At 34.5% G+C, this 16,490-nt stretch overlaps 1 protein-coding gene across 2 annotated transcripts in view; it reads right to left on the reverse strand.

Annotated features, from left to right (window-relative positions):
* The window catches only part of CELF2 (CUGBP Elav-like family member 2), a 786,847-nt gene extending 781,181 nt beyond the window's left edge, over window positions 1–5,666 (reverse strand). Inside the window, exon 1 of one of the 2 annotated variants that reach the window (XM_019738197.2) lies at window positions 5,496–5,666. The gene's annotated coding sequence lies outside the window, so the exon portion shown is untranslated. The remainder of the gene's footprint in view (window positions 1–5,495) is intronic. The other variant, XM_019738201.2, reaches the window with a different exon arrangement.
* Between the last annotated feature and the right edge of the window lie 10,824 nt (window positions 5,667–16,490).

The raw sequence follows: 16,490 nt of genomic DNA on the forward strand, positions 1-16,490 counted from the left end.
TTAGAAGGTGATGTGTTCTATGGGGATAAATAAACCAGGGAAGGTTAGGGCGAATTGTACTTATAAATAGGGTGGGCAGAGACCGTGATATTTGTGCAAAGCATGAAAGAAGTAAGCAAGGAATTCATATGGCTATCGAGAAGAATGATCCAGGTCTAGAGGAGAGTAAGTGCAAAGGTTCTGAGGTGAGCGCATACCTAGTGTGCTCTGTGCATAAGTCCACGAGCGTGGCTGGAATACAGGTGTTATTAGGAGTACGGTAAGGGGGTCAGGGAGATGTACAGGGTTAGGTATATTCTTGTTGGCCATGGACAACCTTATTTTATATTGTCGGTCTCATCATAATTATTATCGCCCTGCACTCTCAAAAGTATCCAGGTTTAACTGAAAAATTACATACTCACACTTGTATAGCCATTGAATGCCCTTATAAGAAGTTGACTTTTTCTCTGAATGAAATAAAAAGCATTGAAGAGATTTTATAAATGTCAATTAATTTAAAATCATTTATTTAATCATTTGGTAATACAGAAATATTTTCAAATTTCAAAGGTGCAAAAGGGTATGGAGTAAATGCAAGCCTTTCTCTCACCCCTGCATCCCAGGAATCCTGTTTCCTTTTCTGGAGGCAACCATTGTTACTAGTTGCTAAGGCATCTTTTTTTCAGTGGTTTGACTAGAAGAGTGACATAATCTGATTTCTCTTTCTAATGGATCATTCAGGCTGCTGTATTAAGAAGAGACTGTCGTGGAAGCATGGGGCCAGTTAGGAAGTTATTATAATAATCCAGGTAAGTAAAGAACTTCCTTAACTGCACTACCCAAAAACATGAGAAAATAGAAATATGTATACATATTTTTCTAATTTTAGAAAGAATTAACAGCTATGTCTTTGGGTTAAAACAGCTTTCCCTGAGCCCACCAACTTTAACTAGTCTCCTCTCCAGTTTCTATCCCACACTTGACTTTTTCCTTTATAGTACTTAACACCACTTGTAACTATTTATTTTGTGACCATTTGTTTAAAAATGTCTTACAGTTTAAGGTTCTTCAGGACAGAACCATATATGTTTCTTTAATTAGTGTCTATCAATGCCTTTTATAGAACTGACATATAAGAAGAAATTTTGAATGAATAAATGAATGAATGAAGAAATCACAGGTCCTTCCGTCTTGCTCCTCTTCCAACAGAAGTAACCTAGGAACAGCAAATCTCTCTGCCTCCTCCCACCAACAAGGGTTTCTAAACAATTAATTAATATTTTGATGGGAATAAAGAAAAAAATGTAGTTTCTCATGTATATGTATCCCATGTATCTCTCCATCTTCTTTTTTATAAAAACAATAGGAAATCAGGGAGGCAGGAAGAAAACAAAAGGATTCTGAGATTTAGTAAAACTAAGTATTTATATATGCACTCAGGTAATAGAGATGGATACATTAGAAAATTTTAGAACTAGGTATTAGAAACATTCTAAATTTACATTTATAATATAATTTATATTATTAATGTATAGGTTGTAAACTGTGACTTTTTAAAAAATATTTCATTACTCTAATGTGTCAGGGGTAGATACTAACATACATACACATAAAAATGTTTTTATGTGTTTAAGAAAAGCATTGCTTAGAATACTACTCTGCCATCAAAAAGATAAAATATTGCCATTTTCAACAACATGGAAGGATCTTGAGGGAATTATGTGGAGTGAAATAAGTCAGGCAGAAAAAGACAAAAAACAATAGGATTTCACTCATATGTGGGATATAAAACAAACAAACATAAAAGGAAAGAAATAAACAAGCAAAACAAAAACAAATTCAGATACAACAGAATGGTGGTTACCAGAGGGGAAGGGAGGTGAGGAGAGGTTGAAATGGGTAAAGGGGGTCAAATATATAGTAATGGATGGGAACTAGACTTTTGGTGTTGGAACAAAATAGAGTATACAGATATCAAATTATAATTTTGCATAACTGAAATTTATAATATATAATGTTATTAACCAACGTTACATCAATTAAAGAAAAGAAAAGCACTGCTATACATTTTAGTTTTAAGGAGAGAGACACTCCCTTTTTTTTCTTGGGTCACATGTGGAAGCATCTCAATAGATGTCAGAACAGCATTCTTTATACATATACACTTACTGTTCTGTTGCAGTTTCTCTCTAGTCTTGTAAGCACTACCATGGCAACAAAGAGAGAAGAGTATATGAAATCAAGGTATTTGTATAACAACAGACCAACTCAGCACAATTCCAGAGGCTAGAACTTGTACTTTTTTCATGGATAATTCTCTTGTATTTTGTTTAAACCACTAGACCACACCTGCCATAAGTAACATTCCTTCCTCTCTTCCTTGAAAGTTACCCATCGTCAACTAGGAGGAATCCAAAAATTCTACTATTGGATGCAGCCATTTCCTTTTTGTAAAGATGGGGAGACAGAGGCCTAAGATTGAGGAACAAAGTCAGTGGGTATTTACAGATTAGCATTGATATTTCCTGATATTGAAATAAGTGCTTCTTGCTTCTTTTCTTTCACAATGAATAAAAACACAGATATTAAGACTATTTGTATCGATAATAATAATTTTTGAAAAAATGCAAGAAAGAGAAAACACATACACGACTACAGAAAAGGAACTGAAGCAAATGTGGAAAATATTAATATAATAAAGAATACGCCGGTTCCAAGAGGTCAGAAACAATATGTTATAATTTTTCTTGATCCCGAGAGCCTAACACAATGCTAAGTTCATCATCGGCTAATTAATCAAATTACACTTTCTAGTTTACTAGTTGAACTTCTACTACTTGGTAATTCCCCTGATGACCAATATATGACTTTTTCATTTTTCAGTTTCCCATAGATCCTAACATGATTGATACCCAGTGGACATTTATAATGAGTTCAACAAATGTCCAATGTTATATTATCAGAAAGCATTACTGTCTGATATATTATTTTGTCTGTTTGTATGTCTGTGTGTAAAATGACAGTGTTTACTCTCTCCATAAGGTATTTTCTATTTCAACACTTGTACAATTACAAGGTGAAAACTAATCCCAAACGTCGTAAGAGCTAAATGGCATATGCAGAACTATTGTGAAAGAATTTTGCTTTTGAAATTGTAATGTCATAGCACTTCAGTGAGGTGGAAGAAAAGACATTCTGGTATTCTTCATGCTTAGATATCAGAATTTGGGGTTATTCCTGGTTCTTTTTGTATTGAAAAAAAAATAGGGTAAAATCTCACCAAAGTAATTTCAGTGTTATTCAGTATTTTATTAATGGGGGCGAGCATCATTTTAACTGCAGCAATCTATAGAATTATGAACTGATTACTAGTTCAAATGACAGAGTCCTATAGTGAAACCCATAATTTCACATTACATTCTGCAAGAGATGATAGCAGTTCTTCACACATAATGGTATTGCTAGCCCAGACTCTTGTTAACACTCCTAGTCTGAGAGGTTCTGCTTATCCTCTCATTCTTATTTTGAATCAGAAAGAGTTTTTTGTGTTTTTTTTTAAAGGTCTTTCGGTTTTTATTCTTCACAAATGGGATTCTGGTCAATTAGAAAGTCTCAGAAGAGGCACCTGGAGTAAAACTTTTAAGAATTTAAGTACAACGGTAAAATTATAAAGAAATGAATCTTTAGAAAAATAAAAGCAAGTGCTGCGGTTTGACTTGCATTTAGCTCTTTGTAGCTATTTCTAGTCACTGATTCGATGGAAAGTAGCTTCAGAGTTACTTGCTTGTTACTGGGCAACAATTTATTCCAATTATAACTGAAATGTCCCTAATAGACAGTTACTGGTAGATAAAAACAGGTTTAAAAAAAATGAACCATTAAATCCATAGTATTATCTCTTGTTGTATGAGGTAGAAATTATTCTAACAATTGACATTTTCTAATGCTCCAAGGTCCTTTTAGACATTTCAAGTGATCTGGGGGGCATCGGTGAGGACCCAAGGGGGTGGGGTCACAGTTCAGAGCTGTTAAATGTGAAAATGACACAATTAGAAAGAATAGCTACAGAGACTAGAAACCAAATGTTCCCAGTGTATGAAATGCCACCTTCTCTATCAGATGCAAATGGCATCCAATACAAACTTTCGTAGGAGAGTTTTTCTTTAGAAAAAGGTCCTAATGGACAACTGGACCTTCTCTTTTTGACTGTCTCCCATTACATTTTTACTTATCCAATAAAACCCCAGAACAAACAAAAACAAAAACTACCACAGTTTATAAATAACAGTGAAGAACAGCAGAAAATATCCCTTGATATTTAATATGTGTTTTTCAGGTCAAAGAATAAAAAAAAAAAAGAAAAAAAGAGAAAATTTTTGTTCCTAAGGTTGTTGACCCAAATCTAAGCAGACTCATTGACAAGCATAATAAGCCTTTCCATGTTTCTAGCTTCAGAGGCTAGGATCTGGGTAAGCTCAAAAAAAGTTTGCCACACAGATATAGTCTCAAATGTCACATTTGGTTTGCAAGAAAGACATAATTTCTATGTTTTCTTCCCTTTATAATATCAAAATGCAGTCTAAAATGTACTGACCCTAGTTGCAAATTGACATCAACAAAATTCACATGCACAGAAGGAATAGAAGTACATTGATTATAGATTTAATCTGGAGAACTTTATGTCATTGTCAACAGTCATGCATTTTGAAATGTGTCTTAAATGAGCTGATCAGTTCTAATGGCAGCGAGAATAGGTGGTTGCTGAAAATGTACACCATCTAGCTTCAGTTTGTCTCCATAACAGAATACTGGGCAAGAACATCGTTAGCACAAGTCCCGGGCAGCGATACAGAAGTAACTTGTTGAATTAAAATTTGTCCCTTTAAAGAATAAAGTTAGCATCTCAAGTTCAAGGTCCCGGAATGATCTTGGCTTTCCACAACTGTCTAATGAACTCCTGACTGGTTTCAGATGAAAGGGATTAAAATAACTTTACTCAGCCCTCACTTTAGTCCGTTTCATTATATGGACTCAGGAAGTCTATGATAATTACAGTGTTACTTTAAAAAAAAAGTTTCATCATTGTGTTTCCTGTTTGGTGAGTAAACAACAGAGCAGTTATGGTCTGTCATGAACCTATTAAAGCCTATAACACCCGTGCAAACGAGTAACTTGGACAACTTAAGAATTCTCCCTGACAGGACACTGAAACACCAACCTGAAACGAACAACTCATTGCCGTAGTGCGACAATCTTAGCCCTGTTGCAACTGGGTGACTAGTCAATTCGCAGAGAGAAGCATCATCAGGGTACCCAGGAATGCTGCTATTACCCATTCTAAGTATGACGCGGAGGTCATATATCAGGCAATTACACCTTTTCATTACATGCTAACCCCTCACGGCAGGGAAGCCACGCTTATGACTGCATTAGACAGACAAAGCCTTCAGCTCTTTTAAAAAAGGAAAAGCAAAAAAAGAAAAGATCTAAAAAAATTAAATTCGTTTTCTTACCAGCACGTTGCAGCACCAACTCGCTCACAGGAATGCTGCCTTTACAGGTTTCTCTTTTAATTATCCTGGAAGCAGGGGGAAAAAAAAGCAAAGAAGAAAAAGCAGGGTGGTTAAATTAGCGTGCTGGAATCTTCAGTTTGTCGCAGAGTAGAAAAATAAAAAAGGGGAAAAAAGGCTCAGTAATTTAAATTTGCTCTCAGTTCAGGCTGCCTTGTCGGGTCCCGCCCCTTCTTCCCGCTGGGTTCCACTACCTGCAAGCCTGGAATTGACAGCTACTGTGCAAACAAAAAAAGGCAACAAGCATGCTGGGACCATTCTGTCTGCTGTTTGGGTCTCACTTGTCCTGACAACTAAAAATCATCAGTGGAAAGGTATTCTACATTTTCTACTGGAAGCATTTGCCTGTGATTCCCTTCCATTTTAATTGATTCACCATAGTTTACAATGATGGCGTTTGATTACGCTTTGAGTTTTTTTTTCTCTTTTCTTTTGCTAAAGATGTATAACAATAATAGGTATTGTTACTCTTTGTGTTTTTACTATTATTATCTGTTTGGTGCCATCTTTTGCATTCCTCTTCTCTGAGACACATTCTTTCCCATCTTATGCTTTAACTCATAAACATTGAAATTTCCAGGAATGATAGAACTATCAAGATTAGCAAGGTTTCCATTTCTCCTTTGATACCTTTTTTGTTCGTTTGTTTTGTTTTAAGCATATAGTATTGAGAATTATTCAAAGGACAGAAGGCCTAGGAAGAAGGCTCCATAACACTAGAAACTTCTAAAAAGGATGAAACATTAATGCAAAAAGTCTTCACAACCAAATACAAAATGTTTATTTTCATATTTATGAATTGGGCAAATAGCTGAAAAAAATCATAGAGGTAAATTCCGTCTACATTGAAATGTCACCTAAGGTGTCTCCTATAGAAAACCACTTTGATTTTAGCAACAAAAATAAAACGGTTACTTAATGGGCGGCATACTGTCAGTTGGTAGCAGTGGAATTACAAAAGATAATAAAGCCCCTCCTTCTTCTGTCGGAATGTGAATAGCTTACCCAGAATTTACAATACAAATTGCTGTTGTTTTTCTTTTTCTTTTTTTTTTTTTAATTTTTATTGGGGAATATTGGGGAACAGTGTGTTTTTCCAGGACCCATCAGCTCCAAATCAAGTCGCTGTTTTCAATCTAGTAGTGGAGGGCGCAGCTCACTGGCCCAAGTGGGAATCGAACCAGCAACCTGGGTGTTGTGAGCACTGCACTCTAACCAACTGAGCCAGCTGACCACCTTATTGTTGTTTTCTAAATGCTATGTTTCAGAGGAGGCTGCTGTAGACTGCTATTGGTATTGAAGCCGCTCCAAGGCTGCAGATAGTACACAATATCTACAGGTTTCCCTCTTGATCTGAAGCATTGCTTCTAGAATGGTATATAGCATCGGTTCTCCTATTAAAAAAGGAATTTTTCTTAGCTCACCGTACTGTTCTAACATAAGAGTACCATGCTGATGGATGGGTCCTGTCACGTCGTTGGGGGTGGGTTGGTTAAGGAAGGCAGGATAAAATATACATGGTTCTTTGCCAGTGGCTGAAAACTACTCCTATTGACATGACAGCAATAAATCTACCTTTGCTTCTTAGTTTTTGTATTTTTAAAAACATTTTTTCCCTTATCCCTACCTCAAGCCATTTAAATAAATTTCATTATTTCTGCATAACTTGTAGAATCCTGAAAGCCAGGAATGGACTTGACCTAGTGGACTTTAATTGACTTTACTCTTTAAAGTCAGATTTTCAAAAGAGAAATAATTCACAATATAAATTAAATAAACATAATTAAGCTTTCTAAATTGGTAAATAATTAGTGGAATGCCATGCTATCATTTGAGATCTCATCATAAAACCAAACCAATTAAAAATGGAAAGGGCCCAGAGTCAGTTCTCTTTCCATAAACTTTAAATAAAAAAGAAAAAAAAATGGAAAGGGCCAAGGGGCCAAAGAGCAAAATGACATATTTTCCTTATATTATAAATTTTATGAGGATTATTTTTCTGTTGGCAGCAAATGCTTTTGCTCTACTCTGACAAACAGCTGTAGTGTTGAAAAACAAGGCAGGTCAAGTACCCAAGAAGCCATGTTAACTTCCCAGGTAGTTAGGCAATCAGCTTTAATGAAACAGTGGTAAATTACACCAATGTGCTAATTATGGTACTTTGTCACAGCATAAAATGCAATAAAACCAACCCATGCCTTAGCTTGGAAAGTGTTATGCATAGATTTTTCAAACAATTTAATTGAAGAGAGATTTTATTTCCCTGAAGAGTTCTGTAATTTCATATGGCTTTTCCTCAATTATTTCCTTTTAAAGAAGACTTCTAGAAAGATAGGTAGAGCTGAAAATACATAAAAGAAAAAATACGTAGAAGAAAAAATATGTAGAAGGAAAAAGTATGTAGAGCTGAAAAACATGGCAATGACTTTTCAAATTGGTATCTGACTTTACAGTTACAAATTTTTATGACTAATATGCCAATATTAAACACTTCAATATCATTGTGAATAATATAACACACTTTGAGCACGTTAGATAATATACAAAAATGCACAGAGCAGCACATGTTGGTTTATATTCTGAACATCTCTGTTGAAATGAAGAAGAAAGAATATTTTCATCGTTGTCAATGTGACTGAATGCAATGAACTATGCTTTCAGAGTTCTGAAGTGTAAGGTAGCCCATAGGTGACAGGCTCAAATGGCTAAACAACACGTCCCTTTACTGGGGTGCCGGGAACATGTGATACACAAAATCTCATGGCATTTTATAATGGGCAAAATATCCATTCCTATTTCTAAACCAAAAGTATACATTTCTCCTCTAATAGGTATAGTGACATATGAGATATAAATAGGAAACACTATAAGCCACCGGGAACAGAAACAGACAACACCCAATGTACAGACATGCAGAAAGAACTAGAGCGTTTCACAAAAATGCACATTACCTGGCTAAACTGGCTACTAGAATTTTGCAGAGCATATTGGAAAGAAGCAAAACTTCCTTGCAAATCAGTTGATAAAATACAGTGTTGAGAAAGTTTAGGTGAAGATGAAAGGCCAAGGAAATCGCAGCCCCTCTACTGACAAAGTGACAACAGATGACAGAGCTTAGAGAATAGGATCAGTAGAACCACTCAGTGTCGAAAGGAGGGTGACGTCTCGCTTGGATAACAAGTTGGACAGTAGCACAATTCATCTTGCGGAGGTCAAGTTTTGCGTTGTGAGTGATGGTGAGGACAGTTTGGAATACGTTCATCTGAGAATCCAGTTAGAGAAAGCAGAGGAGATGGCTAGTACAGTATCTGGGTCTAGGTCTCAGGAAAGTGATCAGTGGAGAGATGATAATAATAAGTCATGAGCCCATAATAGAAACCACATAATGATAAGCTCTTCAAGAGAATGCCATGAAAAATGAAAAAATTTCCTGGGGTGGCAAAGGAGGAGGAGCTCAAGTGACAGACTGAGAAGTAGCATGAGAGGTGAGAAGGAATGTGGAACAAGATGGGATAACAAGAGAGATGATTTGGACTACTCCAGGGCACCCAATTCTGCAAAGATTTCAAATATTTATAATCTGGACTGGGTTACACCAGAAAATATTAATAAGATACAGCAGTTGAAGGCTATTGGCAAAGTGATTTCATTGTAGTGGTGGGGTCAGCTGCCAGATAGCATTGGTGATAAAAGAGAATTGCTCGAGGCAGCATTTCATGGAGTTAACCGCACACAATTATATTGAATAAGAACTCTTTAACCGGCTTGCTGCTGTCCTATTGGAAATGTATTTGAGTTTAGGTGTTAGGTAACTAATGAAAGATATTAAAAAAACAAAACAACAACAAAAACTAGACTTCAAGATTCCTACTTTCAATCTATTTGGAATATATGCAATTGCATTTTAAGTTTTATGTTAGAAATCTTTTCATCTTGTGTAGAGAAAACTGTGATATGATGGAGAAGACAGCAAATGTAAATGCATATAATATATGCTATAACTATCTCTTACTGATATATGGTGTTCAATCTGACAGGGACTGTATAAGTACTATGTTTCCTCTTAAATAAGAACTAGTCAGACCATCAGCTCTAATGCGTCTTTTGGAGCAAAAATTAATATAAGGCCCGGGTCTTATATTAATTATTTTAATACAAGACCAGGTCTCATAATAAAATATAATATAATGTAATGTAATATAATATAATATAATATAATATAATATAATATAATATAATACAGGGTCTTATAGTAATTTTTGCTCCAAAGGATGCATTAGAGCTGATGGTCTGGCTAGGTCTTATTTTTGGGGAAGTACATAACTTATTTTAAAGGAGATGGATTTATGGCACACCTAATAGTCTAAGAAAATGTTCATTGGATAACTAAGTATATAAACACAAAGTGCACTATAATGCACCTTGTATTTAAATAAACATTCCAGAAATCACACACTTATAAATGTATAATGTCGCTTCTAACAGTGCACTATGTAATTTTCATACTGGTCTGAACTGGGATTATACTCTTTGACATAATTATCTTTCCTGATACTATTAGTAAGGTAGATTTAAAAGACTTTCTCATTTTAGCAAAGGAATGCAGCATTTCATTACAAAGCTCTTAATTTCTTCTTAAACCACAGGTGAGAAAGTCCTTGTTTCCTCTGTTTTATTGTAGGAAGAAAAACAAAGGGGATATATAATGAGGAAGATTAGATTTGAATCCTGAAGATATTCTTTAGTTTTGCTTGTTTCTTTTTCTGAAATAATTTATCACTTTCACTTAATTTAAAGCCACTTCAAATCAAACTTGGGGGTTGCAGGTAAAGTTTTCCGGGACTCTGAATTAACTTACCCACATATATAACACTTTGCTACATAGGGCATACATAGCATGTTAAGATTTTATTATTTATTTATTTAGACAACATTTGAACAATCGATGGGTATACCTTCATGCTCTCTCTTGCTCCCTCTCCGTATTCTGCACCATGACACAAGCTTTCTAGAATTTCCAATCCTTGCCAAATACAGTCCAATATGTATCATGCCAAATACAGTCCAACATATATCATTGTGGAAAAAAAAACAAAGAATAAATAAAATAAACAAACAAAAGTAGAATTGTCTACCCCCAATCACACTATTGTGAAAATGCTTTACTTTGTAGTTTGATGGGAAGGTAAGCCAGCATATTGTCATAGAAACTTATTTGTAAATTTTATTTTCCAAATGGTTCATTCAAATGCGGACATAATGTGCTTAAATTATCATATATCAACCTTGTTCTGAGAAAAGGTGCAATGAAGATCCACGTGCAACTTTCTAAGAAGTTTGTATCTCATCTTACAAGCAATGGAAAGTCACTAAAGTATTTTAAGCAGGGTCAAGGCATGATTATATGTGTGTTACTGGAAGACAAATCTGCTAGCAGCATTTAAATAAGTTGAAGTGGTGAGAATTCCTACAATAATAAACATATTGATAATATTTTAGTATGATTGGTTGAAAAAGGACTTAAGGTAGTTTATAGGGAAACATATAATTTCATAAAATACAATCTAATGATATCAAGGAGAGGGGCAAAAAAGGGTACAGATACACAAGGAAATCAAGAATTAAATTAATGAACAAAATGATACTGTAATGTTGTATAGCCTTGGTGAAATTAGGCTACAATTTGGTTCTAAGCTTTCCAAATAATGTGAAATAGAAAACACAATCAGCTTCAGGTGTCATACTGTCTGAAAGATAAAAAACAAACTGGTTATTTAGGAGAAACACAGATCTTTGACATGAGAAGTTAGAGGGGCAGTTCTCTCATAGGTTCTCACAGAGAGGTCCCAGAATGGTGTATTATACAACTTTCTCAACACAAACATTTTTATTTTATATACAATGGCCCTGATTTTGGTTATAAATGGGGCAAACATCTTTATTAAAGCACAAATCGATTGGAATTGTAGGCTGAAAGATAAATAATCAAATGCTCCATCATAGCCCTAAAACAAATATAGGAAACATAGTAAGAAATTAACTAATCAATTATACATACATGAAGCACCTAATTTATGCGAGGCACTGTCTTAGTCACTAGAAATACAACTGGGAACAAGACTCAACATTTGCTCAGAGACTAGGGGTGGTGAAGACAAGTTACCGGACAACTTCAATAGTGAGTGATGAGTGTAAGAATGGGGAAAGTATAGCATGACATGGGAAGACAAAGAAAGAATAATTTTAACTCAGATTTGAGAAATGAGATGGCTTCCAAGAAGAAAGATGTCTATGTAGCATCCTGAAGAGAAAGACAAAACTGACCACATGAAGAAGGGACTAGGGGAATGGGATGAAATTATCACACTCAAAGGGAACAAAGAAGTGGACAACTTTCCTCAAATTAGTTAGTAGTTGTATCTTTAGTGCCTATAATAGAACAATCTAAACAAATTCTAAACCAATTCATAAGTAAAAATAATCTCCTAACAAATTTTGAATAAATAATACTTGCTTAGTACAGCCAATGTCATTTACCTAAAATTTATGACGAGCATTGTATTTTTTTTGGTCTTAAATTTTTTAATTTAAGTTTATTGGGGTGACAATTGTTAGTAAAGTTACATACATTTCAGGTATACAATTCTGCATTACATCTTCTATAAATTCCACTGTGTGTTCACTACCCAGAGTCAGTTCTTCTTCCATCACCATATATTTGATCCCCTTTACCCTCATCTACCACCCCCTCCCCCCTTACCCTCTGATAATCACTAAATGAGCATTGTATTTAATATTGCTATTCGGAAGAATTCCTATTAGAGTCAGAAACAAGACAAGAGTGTCTTCTACTATACTTGTTATTCAACATTTTCTTGGAGATTCTAGATAATACAATTAACACAAGAGGAAAAATAAGCAATGAATATTTTGAGAAGGAAGACACAAACTCAATAATGTGTTTTTTCTTTTTTTCAGATGCTATACTTATCTACATAGAAACTCAAGAGAGTATACATACAAATGGTTATAACTAAGAGTATATTATCAAGGTTACTCATACAAAAATAAATATACAGAAATTAAGAATATTCCCATACTACAGCAATAAACAGTGGAAAGCACAACCCTTTATCTACCTGGGTCAAAACTGTGAGGTCTTGAAAAATAGATTTAACAAAACATGTACAATCTCTTCTTGGACTAAATTATAAAATATTATTGAAATATGTAAAATGGCATATGAATATCTAAGTTATACAATGTTATGGAGAGACAATTTCCCTCAAATTAATCTATAAATGCAAAACAATTTCAATCAAAAGCTGATATGTTAGATCCCAGGAAAAATCCCCAATCCATTGCTTAAACTGTACACTAAAATAGAGGTTTTAACTTTGGAATATTTAAATAATTGTATCACATTTAAATGAATTAAGGGGAAAATAAAATGAGCATGTCAATAGATGAAGTAAAATTATCAAGAATGACAGTTAAAAAACTGTGAAAACTTATTTAAAACAGAGTACTGTAAGAAATACAGTAAACATTTAAATAAATATATTTGATGCTGTAGGGTAGTATCATAGAACATGAGGACATCTCTGACAATAACCAAAATCTCTGCATATTGCCCTGTCCCAGGAGCAGTGTTCCGTCTGGGTCATGGCCAGATCTTAGTCTTTATTGTATGCTCAAGACTGATGCAAACTGCCTCTGTGGCTATTCCAAGCCCTCATTCCATTCCTGAAAGTTTGTCTCCTTTGAGAATTTGACTCCTTTTAGTCCTATTGCTTCTACAGTTCTATGGTGTGTGTAAATATTTTATTTTTACAATGTGTCTGGCTTTTCACATTCTTCTCAATAGGAGGGTTGGCATGCTGTGAATACCTCCACCCTATCCTTCCCCAAATATGTTATTTCTGCTTATTTTTGAGTTTTATTTAAATGGTATCATGCTGTATTTGGTCTTCTAAAATATGTTGTTTCACTTAGTATTAGATTTTAATAGCATGTAGATGTTACAGTTGTAGATAATGAATAGTCACTCATGTAGAATATTTTATTGTTCATATAACATTATTTTTCTACACTTCTGTGGATATTTAGGTTGTTTCCAGATTCTTGTTTGTTTTTGGTTATTATAAAAAGTACATCTATCACATATCATCTTTGCACATTTCTAGTTATTTTGCTGTTATATTAAGTACACACACTCTGTTACATATTTCTTTTAGCTTTTACACAGTACATACCAATAATTGTATTGTTGGTTTACAGAATAAAGTCTTATAAGTATCTACTTCCATGTCCACAATAGAGTAAACAGACACTTGCAGAATCCACAGCAAGACAAAGGCAAAGCAACCAAATCCCAGATCCCTCAGGGATGAAAGTATTGCCCACCTAACAAGTTCCCTAGATCAGCTGAAATAGTGGGTGAGGACAGGGGATTTTACCATCTATATCATAAGAATCCCAGCAGGTAACAATAGACAGGATAAATGAGGGGCAATATTTGGAGGGCTACTCTATGAAAATTCCTCAGCTATTTTATGTTGAAAAATATGAAACCACAGCTTCAGGAAGAAGAAAAGGAATAAAAGGAAACCTATAATTATACAAAATGAAGACAAAAAGAAAAAACATTGTTAAAGGAGGCTTCATCTTCCAGCCATGATGTAAGAACTAACTGTTGGACATGCCTTGCTGCCATGAACAATGATAAACCTGGGTAAAATGCATCAAACAGCTGTGTACAGATATTAACCCATTGACAGCTCAGCATTGTCATCCCTGAGAAAAGGGAAACGCATGAGGCGAGCACTGCATTCATTCCAGCTCTCCACCTGGGGAGAGTCTCCCAAATGCAGCAGAGAAACGTAAAGTTAAAACAGAGCATTATGGTCACACTGACATGAGGAGGCTGACAACACAGTTCAAGGCTACTGAAGCAGCTGAAGTTTGCAGGACAGGTTTCCAGAAAGGAGAAGGCAATGGGGAGAGACACTCATGAGTTCCTTGATTAAGGTGCGGGTGAAATTCTGCACTGCCTAGCAGAAAGAGTGGCTGCTGCATGGCTGAGAGTGGATCCAAGACTACACAGATCTAGGAAATGCTGGTGTTCTGACCCAGTCATGATGGGAGGACATTCAGCTGAGACACCAGCCTGGGTATACCTTATAGGTGACCAACCCCCAAAGTTACTATAACATTCCTTAACGAAACCAAAAAGTAAGCTGCTACAAAATCAAGTAAAGATGCCATTAAATTAATTTCCTGTTGTAACAAAACTCAACATTCTTTAAAAAAGACATAATCCAGACTTTTAACAACTGATCTTCCACACTAACCAGCATTCTTGCATATTCTCTAGACATTATAATAGGCAAGAAAATACCAGGGTGCCAAAAAAATACATGACTTGTATTCATCTTTGGTATTAGCATATATTACAATTTTAATACAGTTATTTCCTTTCTTAAATGTGTATACTTCTCTCTCTCTGTATATATATGTATATATATATATATATATATATATATATATATATATATACACACATATACATATATGTGTGTGTGTGTGTGTGTGTGTGTCTCCCAAAAGAAGGCATTAAAAGAGAAACAACAGGACAACAACTGATGGGATAGATAGTGAACAAGTAGAAATATGGTGGAATTAACCCCAGATATATCAATAGCTATATTAAATGTAAAGGAATCAAATACTCTGATTAAAAAGTAGAGATTATGAGACTGCATAAAAAAGTAAGAACCGACAAAATGCAATCTATGAGATATACTTTAAAAGAAGACAGAACTAGGTTTAAAGTAAAAGATGGCAAAGGTATACCATGTAAAGATCAAGCATATGAAAATCATGAAACATAGGAAAGCATATAAAAGGCTAAATTTCTATTAAACTAAGTAGATTTCCAGATAAGAAGTATTAGGGGATATAAAAGGGGGAAATTTTATACTGAAAAAAAAAGTCAACTCAACAGGAAAACATATAATCCTATATGTCTATGTACCTAATAATAGAATGTCAAAAAATATGAAGCAAAACTGACAGAACTACAGAAAGAAATAGACAAATTCAAAGTTAGAGTCAGGGATTTTGACTCTTCTCTCAGAAATGGGGTGAACAAGTAGACAAGAAATCAATACGGATACAGAAGATCTGACCTCAGAATATTACACCCAGTAACTGAAGAATCACTTTTTTTCCAAATGCACATTGAACAGTCACAGATATACCATATCCTGGGCCATAAAACATGGGTTAATATATTTCAAAAGATGAGAAAAATAGATAAAAAATTACCAACGTCAGGAACAAAAGAGGAGGTATCACTATCTATTCTTTGGACCTTGTAAGAATAAGGGAATACTGCCTAAAACTCAATGTCAGTAACAAATCAGATAAAAACATTAATTTCTTGAAAAATTCCTTTTACCTGACACTGAAGAAATAGGAAATCTGCAGCCTATTTATTCAAGAATATTCTAAATATATAAAATTAAATTCTGTATGTATAAAATATTATTAATGCCCAATTACTAAGATTTTCATCAAAAGTGAATATTTAAATGTTAGACAAAAGTAGTAGGTATGTCAGGAGAAAGGTGATTAAAGTCTTAATAGAAACTTGTTTTCCAGAAAGGCTTTATTGGGGTTTTACCGTTATGAAGTTAAATATTCATGGATAACTTTAACAGTAGTCATTAGAAAAAGGAAACAGGGAGCTTAAATTTCAAATCAATAGAGGGAAAATATGAAAAATCAAACAGGCAAACAAGCAAAATGAAAAGGTTTTAACAAAAAGAGAATTACAATTGTAACTAATATTCATATAGTGCTTCCTACAATCCAGGCACAGTTTAATCACTTCACACATATTAGCTAACTGAATCCTCACCACAACAGTATGGC

This window comes from Rhinolophus sinicus, linkage group LG02 (assembly GCF_036562045.2).
Source record: "Rhinolophus sinicus isolate RSC01 linkage group LG02, ASM3656204v1, whole genome shotgun sequence".
Classification (NCBI taxonomy): Eukaryota; Metazoa; Chordata; class Mammalia; order Chiroptera; family Rhinolophidae; genus Rhinolophus; species Rhinolophus sinicus.